Here is a 16,770-nt window from a genome sequence, read left to right as displayed (position 1 = left end):
GAGAAAGGCAGCAGAAGGCAGTGAAGAGACTTCAGCTAGCTTCAGGAGGCTAAAAATCAATCCAAGAGCATATGTTACTATTGTACACATACACAATCTAAGGGCTTGAAGCTATGCATATTCCTTAGTGTGCATTTCCCAACATCTGTGCAAAACAGTGTCTTCCCATTCAAATATGTTTCTAGTCTAGGATCCAATTTTGATTTTTAGGTTTTACGTTTTCAAAGTTGAACCACAAATGCAGTAGAAATAAATTATGAGCTTCTTCTGAGGTAATGCATCACAAGTGGACTAAATGACTGACATTTCAGAATGTCAGTTCTGCTCAAGACTGGCTCTGGATTTGCCTACAGGTCTTGAGTCCATTTTTGCCCCAATTTTGCATTTATCTTAAAATCTACAAACTGTTGTGGATTGAGATTATATCGCAACCAATCTTCACAGCACAGGTTTCCATCTACTGAGGACTTTAGCTGGCTGTATTGTCTGCTCTTTTGCACAAGAAACAGCACACCACCAGAGAAGAAAGAACATGCTTTGTTTGCTGTTTGAGACTATTTGTCTACTATTAGAGCTACTATTAGTACTACTAAAGAACAATATGTCTACTATTACACAGATCCAAAACAAAAAAATACCATCATGGCTCCTATTTCTGTTAGCTTTCCCTCTGTTCCAGTAGCCCCTTTATCAAATGTAAAGATTTGAGGAGATATTTCAACTGCAATAGACTTGTCCTCAGCCATACAGAAGCCCTTAGCATTTTCAGCTGGGCAAAACATAGACATCTGGTGCATGAGCTGGTATGCCTGGATTCCCATCTCAGAGGTAGTCCAGGAACCTGAGCTCCCAGCTGTAGCACATCCCTTCCTAGCCCCACCGCAAGCTGATACCAGCGTTTTGTAATCCATTTTTAAGCAACAGTCCTCTTTTGTACCCTTCCTTCCCTCCAGCACAAGACTGTAGCACAAACACTAGTTGGGTGAGGGCCTCCTACCATTCATCCATTACTAGGCAAGGTTCTTCATTTGCATTTCATAGCTCTGTTGTGGCATTCATCACTGAAAGAACCATGTTGACCACTTCTGATAGATATTTGTAATGGTAAAGGGCTGCCTCGCTCACCCTGAATATCACCGTTTCTTCCCCATGTAGTATACATTGTTATCCTTGCGTTAACACTGAATACAATTAAGGAAGTTAACATGGGGAAGGATATGTAGGAGAGGAAAAGAAGTCTAGAGGAAAAAAGCAGTAACTTGCCATTAGCAACCATTGCCCTGTTACCAGCAATAGTAACCCCCTGTGCCCTCTGTTTGGAACCACTGGGGATTTGCTCAGCAATTCTGAAGATACTTCCTTCCTTTTCATCAAGTAGATACCACCCCTTGACTCTGATCTCAGGGATTTCTGGACAAAAATAAGGCTGGAATTATATGCTTGTGCAAAATTTTACTGTCACACTTAGGAAACCAGTTGAGAACATGGTTCATTTCAAGAATACCATGCCATTACTCTCTAAATCCTGTGTGGGAGAAACAACTTTCTTGGTTCTGTTTTCACATGAAAAATTCTGAATGCTTTTCTCACAACCAGGTTTCCCCTATTTTTACAAGATTAAAGGTTGGTTGCATCAATCAGTCTGAAGATCTGAGTCTGTTCTTACTTCAACCAAACTACCGTAATTCCCTCAAACTGAATTGAAAATGTGAGTAAGCATCCAAGTGTTGAATCATCAGAAAAAGAAAAAAAGGGGGTGGGGTGGAGGTGTTTGGAGGCAGGGGTGTTGTTAACATCAAGTAAATGTCTCAGCATTGCCTGTCAAGAAATACCTGAATGACTTAGGGTCATTTATGTCATACACTATGTAGGCAAGCTTTGTATTTCTGAACAGGGAGGAGGTCTGGAAAATGTAAATGTCTCTATGAGATTGGAGTATGTCTTGAAAACTTCGATCTAATCATGCCCCTAACAAATGCTTTTGCTGTCGAGTAAGGAGAAAAGAAAAAAGTGCTGTTTAAAATGTTTGATAATCTGACAAGGCCATAAGGCTTAATGGAATCAATGATTACACACAGATGGATGATTAACTCTCGAGGTTTAATGTTAAAAAAAAGAGTGCTGGATTGCTACTTAATGGAATTACGCTGCCCATATGGAAAAGAACTATACCCTGACTATACCCAGAATTATGGAACAGGTGGTAGATCTGGGCAGGACTGCTTGGAATGCACAAAAGCATTCTGAACTTGTAAGTGCCAGAAAAAAAAAAAAGAAAAAAAAAAAAGAGAAAAAAAAAAGTCTTCCAAACTGTGTTAACTTTCCGTGTCTGAGAATTGTAAATGGCAAAAATTAACAAAATGATCCTCAAAGCCCCTTGTTTCGAGAAACAATCCTAGCAGTAATATTTGCCTGTGTGCTGCAGCCTTGCAACTGTTAAAAATACCCATGTGTGATTAAGGAACGTTGTTGAACTTGCACATGACAGTAGGTCTTCATTTACAGTTTTACAGGAATGCTGTAATCTGCTGTGCCGAGCCTATGTGTACACTAGCTCCACCGCTTCCCTGAAGAGCTCCAAAAAGTTCACCAGCTCCACAGCAGCAGATCCTGAAAGGACAGTCTATTGCTGTTGGAGTGCATCCTACTCTCCCCAGCAGTTTCTTGCTTAGAAAGAAAGAATCCCAAGGCCACTGTAGAGGACAGCACACTCTGTTTTACACTTTAGTGTGACACTAAAGGATTGTCTCTTTCTGGAAAGAATCCTGTATGATTCTGTTCTCAGTAACAGCTGTGACCCCTCATTCTCCATCCTGAATGTAGTTAAAAGTAAGCTATCTCCTAGCCTTTGCTTCTATTGCTTGTCTGATGGCTCTTTGGCTTGCTGAACACCTTAGTGCACCAGCTCTAAAGAACCCCATTTTAGACAATACATCCAACAATCCAAAATTGTTTGTGGGATCCCTTCATGAGCTGTGGTAAAGCAATCCTCTACACATGCCACACCTGAAATCATCATCCTTGATAAGATGATCTGCATCCCAGCTTCCACAGCAGTGGAGTCACCATTCCTTACCCCTTTTTTGCCTGCAAGCAAAAATTTCCTTCTGTTGTTTTCCCTGAATGAACCAGTCTGCTGGGGTCTTATCTGGTGGTTCGTCTACATGCTTTATGAAGTCTCTCTGATAGTTCTTTTGTAATCAAGGTGGCAAACCAGCACTTTGAAAACCTTTGTTCCATTCCTGCTATGCCACAGACCCACCATAAACTCTCCTCTCTGTACCTTGGATGAAAAGTACTTTGTACAAGTGAAGTAGCGTTGCCAAAAGCTTCTGTCCACAAGACTCAGAAGGCAATCCAGCTAGAAATCAGATCTGAGTTTGTGGTGGAATAGCTGCAGTGGTCTCTAGAACAGAGACAGGACTAGGGATTATGAGAAGGGTAACTTTTGCAAGATCCATTTCAAAGGCAAATTTGGTACCTAGGCATCCATAGTCTTGCTGGATTGAATGAGTGTCACTGGTACATTTACATAATAAACACACATAATTAAAATGGCATAGCTATCCAGAAGGATCTACTTATTCCACACTAAGAATAGCTTGCTTGTTCAGTTCAAACAATTTCTAAAATGACATCAACTAAATCAGAAAGAAAATATTTTTTAAGTGAAAATACAGTAGTCCACAAAATAATGTTCCTAAAGAGGAGGAACTTTAAATTCACACCTCATCCTGGTAAAACAGCTCCATATGGAAATACTCAAAGTCACACTTAAGCTTTGCAAGCCCACTTAGAAGAAAATTAGGCTCTAGACCTAAACTCATTTAAATTTTGAGACTGCCATAAGCAGGGGGTTAGCTTAACATATAGCTGAGGTGTGGTATGGAACCCCACAACCACTCTTCCTTTCCCTGAGCCCCACAGTGGCAGCAGGCAGTCTGGTAGCAGTCACCATGCGGCTCCAGCAAGTCCCAGCCCCCACACTGAAATCCACGTGCCTTGGGCTGCCCATTACCACAGGTTTTCAAGCCTTTTACACAGGTGGTGCAGGGCATTTTCAGAGACGATGAGCTCTTGCTGTTTCCCCCCAGTGTAAACACCTAAAAGGACTAGTTGTCGTAAATGACCACTCAGAACATACTGAGGGTTGTTTTTTTTCCCCCATATAATTTATTCATGTTCTTCTGTAACCAAGGAAACAGAAGGAGTTTTTTTCTCTCATCCAACATTTGCTCTTCAGGGTTGGGGTTTTTTAATCTGTAGGGTCTAACAGTTATTTAAAACTGAATGCCAAATTACATCCAAAGAAGGTCATCAGCATTTCAGACACAGAATCAGAACGAAAGTCTCATTTCTTTCATTACCTGTATCCCTAGAGCTCCCAGCACCTAGGATGGTCCTCTCCTATCTTACCTGTCTTGAGTATTTGAAGTACAAGCTTTTCCAGCAAGTAGCCTTTCATTATCTGTTGGCCCCAACATAACAGTGCACCTGTCTCAAATGGTAAGACACACTGTCAGAGTCACTCAGGCTAACCCAAACGTGGAATTGCTCATGCACATCCATTAACTGTCTACCTGGTAGTCATGGACTGTTGCAGTTTGAGTCCAAATCAGTTTTCCTCACACAGGGCACCAATTGTCCCAGCACCAGCAAAACTAGCAGGCTGCAACAAAGCTTTACTGTGGGTCAGATTCTACTGTCCGTGCTGGTTTTCCATCCTCCAGAGGCCAGACCACACTGCTTCTTGTCACTGCTACACGTGGGTTCTTCCTTCTCTGAGCATCTCCTCCTCCATCCGGCCTCCCTCTCCCATGCTCCTCAGAGCTGTTTAACCACTCTGTAGCAGGAACAAGCTACAGCTGCACATCATGTCAATCAACCCACTGCCTTTGAAGCAAGGCCACAGCTGCATATTATCAATGTTAATCAGCTCACTGCCTTCATTCCTCTACAATGGAGTTGCTTACTGCCCTCCTAGTAATGATGGCTGCATGGAGTCGTTAAGAAGGGCTCTATCCCTCCAAATGCATTTCTATACGGCAGCGCAATAGGGCTCACAGTAAACTGAGCAGTAACAGAGGTAAGAGTCCTGCTATCTTGTCTCAGCCTGGCTCTACTCACGCCAAGCAGTTTAACTCCACTGACCTAAAACACCAACTGTGACACTGCTTTATGGTACCCTCTTTTTTAGTGTTCTTCAAGTCCTTGGTGGGGATGATCTCCTGGGCTGCAGCTCTTTCCCTCATTCCCTCCCTTTCCTATTCTGTGGGACCCTTGGTAACTTAACATCACGATTCATACACCGTCACCACTTCTGGTGTGAAAAACAACCCATTTGCAGTTCACATCATGCACCAAACTTCCTAGGTCTACCTCAGACAACTTGCTACCTCCTTGCCTGCCTTCTTGATGAACATACCACACTATTGCATCATCACATCCATTTCATTTTCTTAATTCTCCCTCCCTCTATTCTAGGCATAAAGGTATGCAAAGCCTGCAACATTTAACTCTACTATTGGTATTTCATGCAAGCAAGCAAGGTTCAAGAGGCCCTGCAGGCAGGATGCCGTGCATAGACACACAGACAAAACTTCTTGGCCCAGAGAACAAGGCAGAGAAGTGATGAAGGGGTGGGAGTGCTCTATTACAGAAGGGGAAAAGAAAGACCAGAGAAAACTGAGCACCTTTCCTAGCAGCCCGTGGGGAGAAAGTCTGGCAGCTAAAGCAACCTTTCTAAAAAGGCATGGCATCTGCTCCTTCACAATGCAAACAGGATGGGTTCTTCAGTGTAAGGTAATTCAAGAGAGGGAGTCTTTTGCTGGGCAGATAAGATTCGTCTGCTTCTGCAACTGATGGGGAAGCCAGGAACACCCAGTGCTTGATCCCGTTCAGTAGCCCAGCTTCATACAGGAACAAAATGAGATAATTGCGCATTGTGTTCCCCTAAGTGCTGAGCAGCACCGCCTTGCCGTGATCTGAAGCAAAGCGTGCTGTGCAAAAGCCCCAGGAGAGGCTGTGACTGCCAGCAAGGTCTCCTTCCAAAGGCCCTTGCTGACAAACTGGAAATGCAAAATCTCCATGGCCAGCTACTTCAACTTACTCCAGCACAGAGCAGGAAATAATCATAGCTCTGGCTATTCTTCTTACTTCCCCGCCTTTGCTCCTGGGACTGAATCTTTTTTCTAGGACAAAGAGGCAGCCCCAGTGATAGAACAGAAAGGCTTTGTTCTCTAATATTAAGGAATTCTCTAATATTAAGCCTAATACTACCCAATGCAACACAACCCCAGCAATCACTGCCCAGTCTGGTGGCTTCTACTGACCTAAACATCAGCTGCACTATTTGCGAGGCTGGCTTACCCTACCACCCTGAAAAACAAAGCAAAAAATCCATCATGGTTTCAAAGGTATGCCAAGGGAGATGCAAAAAGTCATAAGCAGAATTTGAACTTAAAATACCAGGGAGCTTTACATGTACAAAACACAGACCATGTGATGCAGTAACTCATTTGTTTCTTACCATTCAGCAATTCCGACAGCAGTAACTGGCAGTAGAATTACTGCACAATGTCATCCTTACGGAACATAGGGTACTCTCAAATTAAATTGGTACTACTTCTGTGCTGCTATTAAGATGACTTATTTGTTTCTGATTAATTAGGTTTCAGCTTCTTTCTTTTTGGCATTACATTTTCCTCCTGTTCACTCTATCTGGACAGTCTAGGTCTGTGTTGGCACAAATCAGTCACTGTAATTCTGGATCAGAAATCTGTGGCTTTGATGAACCTGGCTTCTGGTTCCTGTCAATCTCTATTGCAGAGCATCATGAGACACACAGACATACAGACTCGCACACACATATACAAAGTGAAATCTCTGCAAAGGGGGTGGGGGTGTGGGGGGAGGGGGGGAAGGCAGCCATGACAAGGTTGGCTTTTTTGGAACCACACATAGGTGCCAACTAAAGGTCCTAGCAGCTTGTCTGCCAAAGCTTACAAAGCTATGACAAACATTTGTCTCCTTGCTCATTTGAAGGCCTCATCATTGCTGGAGTGCTGGATCGCTGCAGGAAAAGGCTGGGAGGGAGGGCAGAGCTTCACCCATGCAAACTGTTGCTACACCTCTGAAGCCAGTGGAGTTATGGCAGTCAAGGATCTGGCCATCAGTATGTTTGGCAGACAAACTCAGCTGAGCCTGCAATGCTGTTAAATTGTCAGTCTGACACTGCTTTTACACAGCAAGAAGAAACCATGAATGAGGAATTAAAACTAATGGAGCTGTAACAATTTAAGGGAGAGAAGAAACTGAGGTATTTCACATCGTTCCATGTGAAATCATGTAATGCTTGGAAATTGTGCTTTTTTTTTGGCAAACAATATATGGGGTCTCTAATGCGCAGATGGAAGAGCAGCTTATATTTAATAAAATAAAATTTGACATTCGTGGCACATTATCATATACAGTCATACATTATGTATGATATAGACTTGGTATAGTTTACACACAGTCTAAACGTTTATCCTACAGATGGACAGGGAATTAGAGGGATAATAGTCTACATTATAAGAATGTTCCAAATGTGTGCTTTTCCAAACACAAGTTATTGGAAAATTGGTTAGAACTAGAGTACAAACCATAACGTTTCTGCAATTTCCATTTTCATGTGCTCCCACCAGCCTATAGAAATGATCCCAGCAAATTAAGGTTCTTCTAAAAACAGAAGCCATGAAATTTTAAAGTTTAGGGAGGACAAAAGGGATCTACTTGAAAACAGTATTTCCCACCAACCCTCCTGCATTTTTTGCTCAGCTTGATAAAGAAAGAAGGCAGGCTTGTCACCAATGACTGTTGCTCATCGCAGGGTTCATAAGCAAGCTCATAAGCAAGCAAGTTCACAACACAGCAAGTAAGACTGACCTGCACACCATTCCAAGCTACTGCTAGCATCACAAGTACCACTGCCTGCTTCAGCCCTTATGCATCTTCTCAACCAGGTCCTCCTCAAGAGCTGGAAGAATATATATTTGCCATGTCTATTAGCCAATGGCCAGGGAAGCTGAGTAATACCACACGTTGCCTAAATACAAAGCTAAGTTAATGATTTCCTCTAACAGTTTTTAACAAAAAACTGAAGTGTTTTAAATTAGAAGTTCTACTCCTAAAGGTACCTTCATTTAGGAGAGGCAGAAACACATATCTTCATGCACAGAAGTAGAATACACCAGATTCTCTGGCTCTTTAAGCTGCACATGCCTATGTATAGCACTGCTGAGAATATTAAAACCAAAATATATACCTATATATTCTTTTAATTGAGCTACCTATCTTAAAGTTTTATTTAGAGATACTGATTGCTATCTCTAGGCATGTACATTTAACAATGTACATATTCGTTCTAAAAAGCCACTTATTGGGCAGAACTTTATGTCACGTGAAGTAAAGCTTTTAATCCAAGTTCTGCCTAAAAACTTTTTCTGTTTTCAAGTAGAAAACACTGCCACATTTTTAAAGGCTTAAACAACCTTGAACTGAATTTTGTTGTCTCTCACCCTATTCACAAAGTCCTTCAATAGCCATTTATAACTATGAGTCTCCATCAAATCATCCTCATCACAGAACCACCCATTTTTCAAGATGGCTTTTGGCCTCATGTAGTTTCATTGAGAAATTACACATTTCTGGGTACATCCAACAAATGTTTCAAACTGGAATTTTCAATGTTTCATTTGGCTTACTGGATTGCACAGTATTTAGAAAAAAGAAAAAAGAAACATTGTTTTTACAGGAAGAAGAAACCTTCAGTCGTTTCAGGGAAAGTTATTTTTTCTAAATCTAGCACTCTGATAAGAGAAAATGCACAGAGATGAAATTTGCTTTTAATGGAAGAAATCACTATTTCCCATTTCTGCATTGTTTGTTATTGTTTTGAGGTGCTTTGCTCAACTGTCTAGGAACCAGATATGTTAAAAAGTTGTCATAAAGAGCAGCTTGTTTGCCATTCTGAAGTAAGTCTGATTTACTGGGCCAAAATGCTGCACAGCATAATTTACTAAGTCCTTCTTGTGGTTTGTACTCCTTCATTTTGTTTGTTCACATTCATTTTTTTACTTCAGCTGTGCACAACCTAAATAGTATAGGCTTGTTTCTAGCATGTACATAAATCCACCTTAAAATCTCAGAAGGCACACCACTGCTCTGCACAGAGACTGGAAAATGTCACTCTCCATCTACATCAACTTTTTCAAGGCAGTGAACAACCAGAATCTTCTTGAACATGGCACGGTAATTCTAGATTGAGAACAAGCTTCCAGTGAGAAGGTACAGTTTCAATGGGAAATGAGAGGCCCTAGTGAGAAGTTTTTCCACTGAGACTACAGAATCCCTGTTCACCAAGAGTTGGGCTGGAATCAGCTTCTCTTCTCACCTGAAGGTACGCTACCTGGCCACAAATTTCCCAGCTCTGTTTCAGATGATTTTGCTTTGCATAACAATACACCACTTTCAAACGACTAGAAAAGCCCTATAGCTACATAATAGCTTCAAGAGTAACATTTTTTGTGGGATCTTACCAAAGGCAGCCCAGTGGCTGAAACTTTACTGAGACACACTGCAATAGTTTTCAGGAAGACAAACCATTGGCACCGTAGCAGCATCCTTCAACTGAATTTCTGAGGGGAAATAATTTTGATCCTCCAATTTCTGCTCAGTGTTTCTGAGGTAGCAGAGGACCAGCCCATGAAATTCTAGACTGAAAACAAACCCTAACTGCCAACTGCCTGGCTCAGCAGTAGGCAACAAAATTAACAGCACTCTCAATGAGCAGACCAAGAAGTTCGCTTTCTACTTTAGCACCAGAAGGATGCTTGACATCATCTACTCTGTTTCCTTGCAAAATACTAATCAGTCAGGCCTGAACAGAGTTTGTGCGACAGCGCTCTCAGTATTCTGTCCCCTGATTTGAATTTGTCTGGCTAAAATGACGAGGTCAATGCCAGACTTCACCTGTGCAGAGGACAGTTCATAACCCAGCAGAGTACTCTTACATTAAACACAGCCTACACTCGCAGCACCAACAGCATGATACCAGGACTTTCTCTCAATCTCGTTTTTTCCACTGCATGAACTTTTTTATCAAGTCTAGTAGTCCTGCAAAAAGGCATTCAACTGATTTAAACATCATGTAATTAAATACATCCTCCTTATGGATTCAAACCTGCTGTCTGATCTTTTCATTAAATGCAACTTACCACTTGTGTTTCCCACCTTTTCCCCTGTGCACAGAAGAGGACAACGTACAGCGCAACAGCCCATTAGAACTTATTTCCTCACTGCAAAGGTACTTGCAAACCAAACCCTGCTTCCATAGGATGAAGCGGACAGATTTGAGTGCCAAGTCTCTCCATCTCCAGCCTCTACATCCATTCTCCAACTCTTCCCCGAATTTTATGCCGCTGGTGATAGAGCATTTCTCACACATATTGCCCTACTTCAGGTTCACTTTGCATGCTAGCAAAGCGTGTAGAGAGATGCGAGTGCTAACTCCATGGGTTCTAGTGTAGGAATGTCACAGCACCCTATGTTTCTTCTGTCAATAATTTCCCTAAATCCCAGTCACAAGACTGTTAAAATGAACTCTGTAACAAAAGAGACTAAGTTCCAGTATATTAGAAGTCTTGAGCAGCAATATTCAAGGTAATAGTTCGCTCCATAATAATTTGTTATGCGATTTTAGACTCAAAGCTCAAAATTAATTGCAAACATGAAACAAATCATGGTGTTAAAACATGCATTATAAACAAATTATGCTCTCAAAATAGGTAACTTACAGCCTGGAAAAGTAATCGATAATCCTAAAGTGCTCACAAATAATTGCAAAAATGACAGGTCAAGTGATCACTGAGTGACCAACATATAAAACTAACCAGCACAAAACATAAAACATATAAACTGGGACTGCCACTCACTTTATCTCAAACTGTAAATAAACCATATGGGCTTGCTTTTTTTGTGTGTTTTTTTTTTGGGGGGATGGGGTTGGGTTTTTTTTTTAGTTTCAATGCTGACGTTCCTGGACAGCATTTCTAAAACAGACCCTTTTATCTGTTGCAAAACTTTCTCAACCTTCAGCTTGATCCACTGACTCAGACATAGGATTAACATTTTTGATCAGTAATCACTTAAAAAATAAATAAAAAAAAAAAAAAAAAAAGAAGGCTGTAACAAGATCTTGCTTCATTCCAACCCCAAATTCTATGTGCTCAAGATCTTGTCATTGAGCCTCTGGAAGACCAGCTATCTTGAGAGTTTAAAACGAGATAGTTTCCTATAGCTTCCAAGTGAGGCTACACACAACTACATCAAATCAGCAATCACATCACGATATTCCATCTACCTTCCAAAGCTCCAGCTATCTATCACCAAGTTACTGGCTCTCTGAGATATCCTCTGCTTCCCCGCAGACACACAGATCTCTGATATCTGTCGCACTAATTTCAGGTGGCACCTAGCTGTCCGACTATCCTGTTCACAAGAGTCCCTGATCAGCCGATTGCCAGCTTAGCTCCCAGCTACTCTGGCTGAGGGTCAACAGCATTCTCCAGCTGTCTGTTACTGACCATCCTCTAGAAACTCAAGCTGCTTCCTCACAGCTCTGGTGCTAGAAAGGGTTGGCAAGAGCACTTCCTCATCCATGTCAGGCTTAGTCAACAATTACTGCAGTGATGCTGGTGCATCCTTCCTCAGATGATCAACAGAAAGCCCCTAAGAACAGTCAGTCTTCAGGCACAAGAAGATCACAGCCTAAATCCAGAAGAGGATATCTCTTCCATGACCTTCTTTTGTAACTACTGTTCTGATACCTCTGAACTGACTTTCCTTGAATTGACCCCTGTATTTCCCAACTTCCTTATTAGGATGCACATTCCAAGTCATTCCCCAGCTGTGTCTTTCCTGAGTTTCAATGCATTTTTCCAAGCCCATTAGTCAAGAACATAACAATATCTAATAGCTACTGCTGTCTACTATTTGGCCAAATATCATCTAACAGACACTGTACAAGAAAAAAGCTCAGTTATTCAAGCAAGCACAGCACAGCAGTCGTCTTTAAGAACACCAAATATGCACTTATATACTGTTAGCCCTGTTAAGGTAACAACTGCCTTGCAGTCAGCGTCAGCTGATACCAAGACTTGCATAGCACAGCTTATGGTATGTGATTGGTAACTCCACAGTACTTAATAAAACCCACAGAGAAATAATGCAATTGAAACCAGACAGAGTAAGACATTAATACTGTGCATTTTAATCAAAGTGAGAGATATAATTATTATCTCTATGTAACTAGAAGAGCTGAAAGGTTCTAATGGGAAAAAATAAAACCATCTGTTTACTCTAAATCATTAAATGAGTGCTTTAGGACAATGTCATCCCCCTAAAGCCTATAACAATTTGGGCCTTAAGCAGAAATGCAAATTGATTAAATCCAAGCATATTTTGCCACAAATGGCTGAATCAAAATATCATTGAACATACAGCAACTTCTGCCACACATCATAAAGACAAGCAGAAGATGCTGTCCATTTGCTGAATTTGCAGACAGGAACATGATTAGTGGCTTTCTTCTAATCCAGGTTTTAAAAAGCCACTGTACTTTTTATTGTAGGAATCCCAAACCCCAGCTCATGTACCTACACCCCAGTCTGGGAAAATGAGGCTGAACATCCCTTGTCTGCTCTCCTGCAGCGCTAGGACACCCAGTTCTCTGTCCCTTGCAGCTCTGCTCACCATACTTCCAACAATGGTTAGCAGCCCTTGGCGGCTGACAATTCGCCAGGTGCTTGGAGGTGGCTATTAAAACAGTGCTCTCCTTTATCTTCAAGATCACGTTTTAGTTGCCTGGCATCACTAGCACTGACCTGATCTGTTCTGCCTCTTCCTCCTCCCTTGCAATGTTTTTCCCAGCAGTATATGCTTACACCCTGGGTGTGCAAGGGTTGTGCAGCTCCAGACACAACTGGAGTCACCTAACAGGATCGGCCTAAGTTACAAGAAGCTAGGAGGAGAACAGTAGTGGTGGTGATTTGCTTTCCTCTTCCTCAGGGATTTAGATACTGACACCAGACAGCCCAGCTTTGATTACCCTTCTGTAGATTAAGCTTATTTTTCCAAAATTGTAAGATATTGGTTTTGTTCACATGTATCTTGAGGAAAATAAGATGTTGCTTTCTCCCCGCAAACACGCATCCATCCAATGCATCAGTCTCTGAAGGAGGACTCAAAAAAAATACCCAACTCTTGCAGGTGATAAGGTGAAACACAACCCCTAGTTCACACATAGTTGTTGTGCTACACTTCTCCCACATGAAAGAAGTTTTCTCCCACGGTGGTTTCTGCGGGTTTAGAGATAGCCAATGCAGCTCTGGAACATACCGATGCTGAGGCTCAGCATGCAGAGGTTTAGTATATGCGCTTACAGTGATAGGTGCCGGGTCTGTGTTCACAAGCACCCAGGCATTACCATCGTACCTATGGTAATACCTGGGTACCTACATCTTCTCACTTAAATCTAGGCTTGGTTCACTGTAAGCGAGAAGTGTTTTTTCATACTGGATTAGTATTTCTGTTGAACTTGAAAGGGGAACCTCACTTCATCCAACAAAGATCTGCTGGAATACAGCATGGATATGAGCAGCTTCAAAGCAATATCACAAGTTTAACCACTAACAGAAGTGATACAGATTTCCAGTGTAAGTGATAACGCCACGAAGACAATAATCAAGACACAGCCTCCTAATGACAGTACAGGACTCCAGTTTCATTCCCAGTCTGCCCATTGTGACCAAGTTCCTCTACGTCTCATTTCCTCACCTGTAGAAAAAACATTAAGACTTACCTCCTTACCTGTTTTGCCCATCTTGTGCAGGTAAACAAGTATGTAATTTGGGTGGGGTTTTCTTATACAGTTTCAGCAGAGAGAAGCCATTACTGATGTTTTGCCTTCACAAGTTATGAAACGTGTAAACAGAGATACCTATATTGGAAAGCTTTTAAACTAGAAAAACATGATCTACTAAGAGCTGGAAAGGAATCTAAGCAAAACCAGAGTCAAGTGTCTCACCTTAGGGCAGACGGTAGGCCAGCTAGTAATGCAGCACAGATCCAGCAGTCTAATGCTCCCCGACTGCCTTTCTGAGAAATTCTTGGATTATTGGTGTTTTTCTGAAACAAGTAACAATAATAAAGAAATTAACATAGGTTTTTAAATTCCAAACTGTTCCCTCCTATGATTACTCACAGTAATGGTCAAAACCTACAACAAAGTAGCGCATGAGTTGTGGTGACTGAAATATACAGACCTATTTGCCCCTCCGTTGCTAGCGTTGCTGGATTTTCCTCTCAATCTCCCTAACTATTAGCTACGCACACATAGCTTTTGACATATCCTTAGCGCAGTATTTGTTATGAACTACATGCTTAAGTGGGTTTGTCTTTACTCTGAAGGGCTTACAACTGAAAAAGACAGGCAGCTGGAGAAGCAGTGCTGTGAGGAGATCCAGGGATAAGTATGTACCACCATACCATGTTCAGAATTAAGTCGAGCATAACACGCTCTGGGTCCAGTTCCAGAATGTAGCCCTGTTGTTCATGTACTGGCACCACACGGACCACTCATGTGAACATCTCCAGCTGCCGAGGATAACCCCAGTGACTTACCCAGTGACCCTACATAGGCATTGTGCTACATTCCTCCAATGAACAACTCTTGAAGGGGACTGGGAAGGCAAAACAGGGAAGCAGGAACACAACTGGAAGCTGAAAGCGACTCCAACTGGCCCACAATGGCCTTCCTCATATAGAATTGTGGAATCCCACCAATTCCAGCAATATTGTACCATTTCATACTGGCAAAGGATCAGAACCAGTATCTATCACATTATATCAGATTCAGATGTCTTTTATACCTGAGGGCTTTGCTGTGACCCATATGACCACAAGAAAATTGAGTGTCCAGTTCAGATGCTGGTCTAAGTCCTCACACATCACTCCTTCTCAAGGCAGGAGAGGATCAGATCCCCCTGAAAGCACAGCCTCTAAGTACAGTCGTTTGAACTGCTTTTCCCTGGCTGCTGGAAGCCTCAAACCTGGTAGGGAAGTGCAAGGTTGTGCAACAGGACTCCTTTTTCCCCTATGGCTTCTGAAAGGGAAGGCTCCTGACTTAGAGGAGATCAGACCCTACTCCTTAAGTCTTTTCCCACCTCATTCACCTGACAACCTCCTCCACAACAGACATCTTATCAGATGTGACTGATTGCTGTAATCTGTACTCTGGGCAGCCATTAAGCAAATTACCTGAATCATTGCAAGGATTAGTCTCATTAACACATGATTAGCATCAAATTAAAATAATGAGTGTTTAACTTCTGATGTCTTCCAGTTGTTTGAACAGCTTGATCAGCCACACCAGGCTGGCAGGGAGGTGGTGGGTGTCAAAGACTCAGTGAAAAAAAAAATAAAAATAAATAAAAAGGTAGGCTGTACCACACAAGACAGACTGCAGCTGACTTGCAGAACAAAGCACAGTCGCTCTCAGAGCAAGCCCTGTGCAAAGTTCACCGCTAGCAAGGAGCAGAGGCAACCAGCCAACCCCAAACCCACGCTCTGCTTAACACATAACACTGCCCTGGCTCTTCAGGAGCAGGGTTTCACAGGCTAATAGCGGCATCGCCTGCCTCTCCACCCATAGCTGTAACTTTCTGGAGGCAGTTACAGTGACAGCTAGGCTTATTAAACAGCAAGGCAGCCAACGTCTGTGACTTCAGCGCAGCCACTAAAAATGGCAGGCTGAGGCACGCTGATACCTTCGCTCTTGGTTGCCTCCTGGCTGCTAACGTGCGTTGTCTTTTCAAAGCAAAACCAAAGCAAGCCCAAAGCTCAGCCAAGCTTGCAGCTGAGCAGATCTCACGCTTCCTGACAGAGTCACCGAAACGGGGAATAAGAAAACTCCTTAACACCAACACGGCATTAAGAAGCAGACATTCCTTCATTGCAGCACTGGATGCACGGGGGGTTGTTCCACCTAACGTGCATGCCGTATGTTACATTTAAGCAAGATTATATAGACCATACATATGTTTATGCATTACATTTCTTGGAAGATTCATACATATTCATTCATTTTCCAAGAATAGGTGATACTATGTTAATTAAACATTGTACGTTCTCCTTACGCATAGCGTCTTCTGGGGGTCTTAAACAATAGTCAACCTTCTAGTTACAGCTGACTGAGAACTGAACCTCAGTTTGTTTTCAGCGTATGGACTTGACTACATTTCAACTTCTTTTGGCAGGTTTGGTTTCAGATCTGGCTTCGCCAGAAGATCTTTTGTTTTAGTTCCTTCTTGGAATTATTGACTAACCTTCTCTTTACAATATAATGTTGACAACTACTGTTTGATGGTAGTTATCCATAGTGACTATATGGACACAAACAATACATGGCAACAACACCTACAGAATTTTTCCTGAGCAGGCTCCGAGCTCCGCTCTGACCAGCCTCAGCAGTGTGCCACGCAGGGCCCTTCAGTGGGAGCAGCAAAGACGCGCTGCCCTCGGCACACACAGCAGCTGAGACCAGGCAGCCTCAGGCTCTCATCCAGCTCAGCTGAGCTCCGGTGGTCGCCCACTGCTCATCTGTGTCTTGCAACTTAGGGGCAAAGCACCCCTCCAAAGCTCAATCACCTCCTTCAGGGACCAGCGTGTGCT

This window comes from Falco punctatus, assembly GCF_963210335.1.
Source record: "Falco punctatus genome assembly, chromosome: 1".
NCBI classification, from domain to species: domain Eukaryota; kingdom Metazoa; phylum Chordata; class Aves; order Falconiformes; family Falconidae; genus Falco; species Falco punctatus.
The sequence above is the reverse complement of the archived record's forward strand: the minus strand, read 5'-3'. Positions refer to the sequence as shown.